Source organism: Nycticebus coucang, chromosome 9 (assembly GCF_027406575.1).
Source record: "Nycticebus coucang isolate mNycCou1 chromosome 9, mNycCou1.pri, whole genome shotgun sequence".
NCBI classification, from domain to species: domain Eukaryota; kingdom Metazoa; phylum Chordata; class Mammalia; order Primates; family Lorisidae; genus Nycticebus; species Nycticebus coucang.
Genome location: NC_069788.1, coordinates 82,150,054 through 82,158,792, shown reverse-complemented (window position 1 = coordinate 82,158,792; position 8,739 = coordinate 82,150,054).

Below are 8,739 nucleotides of genomic sequence, written 5' to 3'. Positions count from 1 at the left end.
GTATGATAATTTTCCTAAAGACATGCTGAGTCAAGGACCTGGAGAGGGGAGATGATGCCGGGTTATCTGGGTGGGCCCTAAACACCTCACAAGTATCTTAAAAGAGAGAGGCAGAGGAAGGTTAAACACACAAAGGAGACAGACACGTGCAGAGGCAAAGAGATTGACATGATGAAACCACAAGTCAAGGAATGCCGGCAGCCCCTGAAAGCTGGAAAAGTTAGGAAGGATCCTCCCTTAGGGCCTCCGGGAAGAGTGCAGGCTGACCACACCTTGATTTCAACCCAGTCAGACCGATAAGAACTATAAGGGAATACATTTTTGTTGTCTGAAGCCATTGAGTTTGTGATAATTTGTTACAGAAACTATATTAGTAATGATTGTCCAAAGAAACAGAACCAATAGGCTACACACAAAGAGAAATGGAGAGAGAAAGATTTATTTTAAGGAATTAGCTTATGCAATTATGGAGGATGGGCAAATCCCAAAATCTACAGGGTGAGTCGGTAAGCTGGGGACCCAAGAGAGCCAACAGTGTGGTTTCCCTCTGAAGGCCAGGAGGCTCAAGACCAAGAAGGGCTGACATTTCAGTTCAAGTCCAAAGGCAGGAAAAAACCAACATCTTGCCCAAAGATGGTCAAACAGGAAGAATCTTCTCTTTCTCAAGGGAAGGGTGGCCTTTCTGCTCTTCAACAGAATAGGGAGAGCTAGCCACAGTGGGAAGGGTCCCTACTGAGTCCACCATTCCAAATGTTAATCTCATCCCAAAATACCTCATGGCACATCCAGAATCATGTTTGACTAAATAACTGGGCACTCCATGCTCCAGTGGAATTGACACACAAAATCAACAACCACTGCAGCTATAAGCAACTAATATAGCCTTGTGTGCCATGAGAAGCTCTGTCTTTGTCCTGAGGGCAACGAGAAACCATGGAAGGGTACCAAGCAGGGCTCCACCAGGGACAGAAGATCTGTGTCATGGTTGGACAGGGACATGGGGTGGAGGGAGTGAGATATACATGGGAAGTGAGTAAGCAGGTCTGTGTATCGAGGACACAAAAAGTGGAGAGCGACTTGCAGGTGGGGCAGGCATAGGCAGATGGCAAGGAAATTGCAGATTCAACTTTACAGGGGGTTCTAGAGTACCTACAGCTATCTCTGCCCCTCATCTGCACAGACACCACTGGGGGATGTGTTAACAGAGGCCAAGCTGCTGTGGCTGTCCCAGAGCCAGCCACAGGACATTGGCCTCTGCCCCCACCCCAGGAGAGAAAGCCCTCAAAGCTGTGATCTTGGCCCAGCTCATCTTTAAACTTGTTCCTGGAGGTGGGGGGAGGAGGAGGGAGAGGAAAGGGCACCAGCCTTGGGGGAGGAGGGGGGTGAAAAGCATCTTTTTTACTGAAGAAAACAGAAAACCTTGCCTCACCTCAGCTGTAATAAGCTAATTTTCTCTTCTAAATGGGGCGTAATCAAATTCAGCCCCATAGCCTCATTTCCAGGCAACTTTATTCATTGTTATTTTTATTCCAAGAATTCCTTGGCATTTTCTGGGAGCCAGTGAAGTGTTTAATAGCTGCCTAAGTAACAACGTGCCCTCTTTGGAGCAGAACTGAGGCACAAATATTCATAACTAGGGGTTATCCTGGGAGGACTTATGAGGTCAGCTAGGCATGGGAATGAGGCCTGGGTGGGAGGACTCCTGGGCACCTGGCTGGCTTGGTGGGGGAACTCTGGCTGGGGAGGGGGCTCCAGCTCAGAGGCAGGAAGGTTGTTCTAAAAATGCCCAGGAAATTGAGCAGAGGAAAAAGTCAGGGACCTCTGGGTTATTGGGAACAAAATGAGGCAGAGGTGCCATAACTATGACACAGAGGGCATAGGTTCCTCAGAGCTCCCATCCTCTCTGGCAGCATTAAACACCCCTGACTACCCATTAAATCTATTGGATCCCTGGAGCAGCCCCAGGACCTAGCAAGGAATATCCAGGCCTTTAACACACCTTCTCTATGGCCAAATCACAGGACACTCTGTACCCAAGGCTGTTCCCAAGAGCTGGGTGGGATCTGCATTTCCTCTATGTCCATCATGAGGCAGCAGCAGGGGCTGGGGATGGCCACCAGAAGGGAAGGCATCTCCAGAGGACAGTGAGGAGATCACTGCCATAGCCAGTGGGGCCTGGGCTAGGCTGAGCTCGACTGGGGGAGAGGCCACACATCTGACACAGCGGACACAAACGGTGGAATCCACCAGGCTTAGGGGACATTTGGAAGCAGACAATTTAGACACGGAGGAGGTGACTGCCAAGTTTGAGGCCAGCAGTGGGCAGCTGGGTATGATGGAACTAGGTTGGTGGCTGCTGTCCAGGGGGCATCAGTAGAAGCATGGGGTGCAAGAGAAGCCTGCAGGGGTTGGAGATGCTGGACTGGAGAGAGAGCCATCAGGCAAGATGTTAGGACTCACCAGGTGAGGTGGCCTGACCACTTCCAAACTCAGTGTCCCCTGACCATCCCCTCTGCCTCCTGTGTCCAGGGAAAAGGCTTCCCCAGCCCTGTGGACTATTTTTAGCTTCCCTGGGTCCCCTCAGTCCACCCCGTACGTGGCCACCAAGCCCTCCTGGGCTTTGTGGGAAGTGGTGAGAGCAACAGGAGGTGTGGCCGGTATGGTTCTCATTCATGTTGCTTAAATCATTAACTGGCTCTTTTGTAAGAGTCATTTGATGTTAAGGAAGTCTTTTGATGCCTTTCAAAAGCTCTCTAATAAGTGTTTCTAATCCTTTTCTCTTAAAAACAGGAAGTTACACTTTGCAACCGTAAACACCAGAAGGTCCGAATTTGGTTGGCGAGGGAGAAGCACAGGCTCCCGCTGGCTACTAAACCTACCCAGCCCTGCCAAGGCTGGTGCCCAGCTAGTTCTTGCGCTGAGGACAGAGCCAGGAGCCCAGATGGAAAACGCTGAGCCACAGACCACCCCATGGGTGACCCCTTCCCAAAGAGGATGTATCACACCCACAGCCCACAGGGTCCTCTCCAGGGGTCCTTCCCCAGAAAGGGGCCCCACCAGTGCCCAAGCCAAAAACCTGGGCAGTCGTCCTCAGTGGCCCCTCTTAGCCCCATCCCCTGCTGTGTTCTTCCTACTCCCTGGATCTGGCATCCTCACTCCCCTGCAGACACCCTCCCTGCCTGCCCGCTGCCTGCAAAGGTGCTCTGCACTCTTCTTTTCCCTGGACAGGGTCCCAGGACTGAACTGGGAGCTGCTGTCTCCTCTCTTTCCCTGCCTGTCACTCTGCTGCACCCCCAAGCAGTGCCGTGTCTCCCTGGCTATGCTGTATCTTCACACATGCTCTGCCCCTGCCTGGAACACCCTCCCTCCACTTTCCCACTCAGCAAACTCTCCTACTCATCCCTCAGTGCCCCCTCCTCTGTGAAGACTTCCCTGGTCCCAAGACTCCCTTTCCTCTGATCCCAGACCTTGTGTGCCCTTTCTCTGGGGCTGCCTAAGGAAGGGGGCGGGGTCTGTACCTTCCAGGCCAGAGGGTGTGGTCAAGCCTTGGCACCTACCCCTCACCTTTCTCTTCAACATGTCTGTGGGAGTTGAAGCAACTGGCTCAACTCAAGAATTTTAGCAGCAAACAGTTTCACCCAAAGAATTTGGCCTCCACTCCATCTGTGCCCACGTAACCGCCACCCCCAGAGAGCAGGAGCTCTTAGCCACATTGCCTGGGGCCAGGCTTGCCACAGCACCTGATGTGTGGCAGCTCTGGTCCAGCTGGCCACCCTGGATGGCAGGGAACCCTGACCCAGAGGAACCAGCCCTTTCCCCTAGTGCAGGATCCTGGCAGGTGCTGGGCCTGGAGGTTAGCCAGGCCATCATGGAAAGGGCTGTAAGCTGCCGCAGCTCACAGCTCATAGCTCAGCTGAGGAGGGCATTCAGATCAGCAAAACTGACAGTGGGCATCAGGGGTGGGGGTACCCTATCCCCAGAGGTGTACAGATACTGCCCTTCATTAGGAATGCAGTGGCCACATAAACCCTAGCAAGAAGCTAGGTCTCAGACCTCTCAGCTCCCTTCCAGTTCATGTGATTATTTAGTCATTCATTCATCAAGAGTGTGCTAGTGGGGGTAGTGCTTCCCTCCCAAGGGCAGATGCATCCGGAAATGAATAATCACAGTCTAGAATGTGTTCACCACTGTGTCCCTGATACCCAGCACAGGCCTGGCTTTGATGAATAGGTGCCCAGCAAAGATTTGTGGAATGACAAAGATTTGTGGAAGTGCTGTAGCAGAGGCCCCAGGAGTACCTGGGGAGGGAAGAGAGGAGACCTTCCTGGAGGCAGAGGTCCTAAGCTGAGTCCTGGGCATGCCCAGTAAATGGGTCTTCCTAGTAAGGAGGAGGCCAGGTAAGCAGGGCCCAGCCTGGAGGCACAGCTGGGCTAACAGCATGATTGGGACTGGGTAAGAGAGCAACATGATCGGGTTCATCCTGTGGAACAAGGACTGGCTGCAATGTGGGAGAGGGCCTGGGGCTGGAGACAGAAACAGTGCCCTGCAGGGATACAATCGGTTCAACTATGTGTGACAGACTCAAAATGACAGGCTTTAAACAAATAAAAGTTGACTTCTTACTTAAAATTTTGAGCTGAAATGGGACTTCTATTCCCCCAGGACATTGGGGGCTGGCCTCCACTCTTGCTGCTCTGACTTCATTGTCCACATTTCCTCCGGTAGGTAGGGAAAGGGGAGGAGGGCTGAGCCTTCCTTGAGGGTGTGGAAATTGCCCAGGTAAGTTTGTCCCTATCCCATTGGCCAGACATAGCCACATGACCACACCTAGCTGCAAGGGAAGCTGGATAATGGTCTTGGGAGGCAATCATGTGCTGCAAAGAATTCTTTCATTAGATAAGAAGGGGAGAATAGCCATTGAGGGACGATTGTCAGCCTCTGCCACAGTGATTAGGAAGCAATTTGTTCTTTCACTCTGGAAGGACAACATGCAGCCTGGACCAACCCATGGACTAAAAGGTTCCTGAGCAGAGTTGGGTGGAGTGGGGCTAGTAGTGAGATGAAGGTGTCAGAGCTGTGCAGCATGATGTGGAATTTGGCAGAGGGAGGGCTCTATGTGCAGGATGTACTGGGCTATGTTCAGAGTGACCTGCCTAGGGAATATCCTGATAAAGGGACCACCTGTAGGGAGAGGGTAGTACAGAGTGGTGACTGGACCAGCAGAGTTCAGATGATGGAGCAGGCAGAGAGGGAAGTGGGCCCCAGACCAGAGAAGTCCCTCGGGGGCTTAGGGAAGGAGGAAGAAAGTATAGGGAGCCCCCTGTAGCTCCAGCAAAAGAGGCTATAATGGGAGCAGACTGCTGCCAAGATCAGGCTAGGACAATGTCCATAAAGACAGTTTCCGGGAAGGAGAGAGGAGAGGGCTCTGGGGACAGCAGGGCCCCTCCTCTTCTTAGCAACTGTCTGACTCAGGAAGATAAGTGGGGAGTAGAGACAGGATGGAGACCCAGATCCAAGGCTATCCAACCCCTCATAAAGACAACCAGCCCTCAGCCTGAGCCAGTTTTCACTCCTAGTGACACTGAGGCCCTACTCTGAGCCTCTAAGCCCCAGGCCTCCTCCCACAGGTCACTTGGGCTGGGAAAGGAGTTCCAAATCTGCCTTTTCTTAGCTCACATGTTCCAGGTACTAACTCCAGGAGGGATCAAGTACAAAGGCTTTCTAGACATGATCTTGTGTGACCCCACAATAATTCATCCTGGAGGAGAGGAAGCTGAGGCCCAGAGAGGTAAAGAAAGCTATCCACAGTGGCCCAGTCAGGTGGCAGGGGATCCTCTGCCCAGTGAACAGTGCAGGACAAACATTTCCATTCCCCTTTAAAAGACAAGGAAGCAGAAACTTCCCTAGGCCACACAGCGGGTCTGTGGCCCATTGCTAGGACAATCACTGATTGATGGGTCATGTGGCTGCCCCTCAATGACTAGCAGAATAGAGTGGGCTGAGTGGAAGCGGGGTTGGGGGGCGGAGAGGCAGGGCTTCAGGAGCCCCAAAGGAGACCCAGCTGGTCTGGAAACCCATAGGGGTTCATCCAGGGACCAAGGAGCTGGAGGAGGCCTTACCCACCTCCTCCGCCATTGCTCCACTCCCCTCTGCTAACAATTCCATAATCTTGGCTGCTATCCATGACTTCCCATGCAACTCTGGGGCCTGGCCTGGCCACAGACCACCAGATCCTGGAAAGGCTACTGTGGGAATTGCTGCCTCCCCAACCCAGGTCTCCAGAGCAGCGTGCAGAGGTCAGCCCAACCAGTAGTCCTGGGGCCCTCTGGGATCCCTCACATTTCCAAGAAAATTGAAAAATATCTGAAGAACAAATAGTCAATTCTTCATAGTCCTTCCTCATTGGCCTAAAAAGAAGTATGGAATGAAGCGAGGAAGTGCTGAGAAGAGACAACAGGAGGCATTCTGATCCTCCCACCAAACTCACCCAGGCAGCCTATAACCAAGACAGCAGTGGAGGCCACACAATGATTGAAGGGTCAAGGTGGGGTTCAGGAGGGCAGCTGGCTTCTGGGGTGGAGCACCTCCTGGTGGGTAGGTAGCTTCAGGAGTAGGAGGTTCTGGAACCTTTCTGCTTGCTACTCCGCTGAGTCACTGCCCAGGAGCTAGACTTTAAAGGCAGGAGCTGAGATGAACACTTCCATTTCCCCTGTACGTTGAGGGTGGCAACCTTCAGGGGTGGCCTCCATGCTGGTGTTCAGCCCCTGTGTAAGCCCCTCCCCTTGAAAGGAGGTTGGACATTGTGACTCACTTTCCACTCAGAAGGGTCAACTGTCTGGACCACTGACTCTCAGATACTTAGGCACATCAGATGCACTCGGGCAGCCTTGGTTTCAACAACCAGAGAGTTTAGAATTTCTCAAAGGGAAGTAACAAGATGATTTAAACAGGTATCTGGAAAAAAACTGTTTTCTATTTCAATAGTTTCTTATTTATATTGAGAAAGTATGTATAACTAGCATATAAAACCCAGAGTTTCCATTTCTATCACTTAAGTCCTAAGTATTTAGGTTTAGAAAGCAAAGTTGATTTTTTTAAAAAGATTAATAAATCTTTTTTATTATGATGATTATCCTGACAGTTTTACAAATGGGAATACCTTGGTATTGGAAAAATTATGTGTCCTTTGCCCTGAGCATAATCACCCTGATTATATATAACGTTTGTCCATTTATTTGGTTTGGAAAGACAGTCAGTGGGAAGTGCAATGTTGGGCAAGATACTCTGTTTCATCAATGTAAACTATTGTTCCTAGCTCATAAAGTTGCCATTACATAGAATGCAACCTAATAAAGAATAATTGGTATGTAAATATTTACCAAATAAATAAGTAAATTTTAAAGAAAGATTAATAATAAAACTGACGATACGTGTACAAGAATACGATGTAAATCAAGTTGTGAGATTGTGCTGACCTGTATCTCTTAACCAAGGAATAAAATCTCCCCACGTCTAAGTCACCATTACTTTGGATTCTGATCTGGTAGCCAATCTTGTACTGTTATTCACATGAAGAGCCATGCAGCTGTCTGAGGGAAGATGTTCATGGCAGAGGGAACAGCAAATGCAAAGGTCCTGGGGGAGGAATAAGATTGGGCCCTCACTCAGAGCCTCAAGGTCTTTGCACTTCCTCAGCTTGCTATGCTGAGGTATGGTGAGTGGAATCCTCAGAGAAGAGCAGCAGGCCTGAGCTGGGTGGGGTCCTGGACCTCACCAGCCCTATCCATCCCCTTCCTATAGTGGCCCCTTGACACAGTTATTCACTCTGAAAATGTCAGTGTCTGCAGAGGCTGGAAGCTCCCAAGGGTAAAGCCTGTGCTATCTGTGTGTTCCAACCCCCATCTACCAGAAAAAAGATCTCAGTGGATGTTGCTAATTAACTAACAAGGGTTCTGGGCACCTGTGACCTCTGCATCCAAACACCCAGTGGGCAGAAAACCAGTCATGTTTGGAGGGCAGAACCAGGCATTGACCAGCCTAGGAGTGGGTGGCCAGAGGCACTCCTCCCACAGATGGGGATCAGAGGTTGCCACAAGCAGGGCTGGGAGCTGAGGGCAGTGAGTCTCAGCATCCGGCACTGAGTGGGACAGGGAAGGAGGAACTAAGGAAGGGCCCAGGGTGGGACTCGGGCAAAGGTGCTGCCATTATCGCCCTAGCCAGAGTCACAGCCAGCCTGAGGCTGGGGCCTCCTCAAGATCTCACGTCTGTCCCTCCTCAGTTGCCAGGGCCTCTGGGGCCACATGCTGGTTCAGCTCAGGGCAAACTCCACACCTGACAATGAACCTTCCTTTCAACTAGGAAACCTGGGCCCCAGCTGGCCTCATGGGACCCCACTGCCAAGCTTAGTCCTAGCCAGGCCACACTGGCTCCTACTACCCATAAGAAATTTGCCATCCCTGGACTGGGGGACGCCCAAGAGTCTCTCATCTCCAATGGCTTCAAGTGCAGACCCCTGAACAGGGCCTCTGGAGCCCTTCCACTATGCTAGCTGACTCCACCCCACATCTCTGCCCTGGACTCCAGTCATCTGACCCCAGATGCTCAACAGGTTCTCAGGATTGCATGAGGCCACGCCTTGCTCCCAGGAGTTCACAGAATTGAGGACAGAGTTTCATGCTTCAAACCACACTACAGAGTAGCATCCAGGGCCAGTAAGAGCACAGTGCTTTGAGCCCGGAG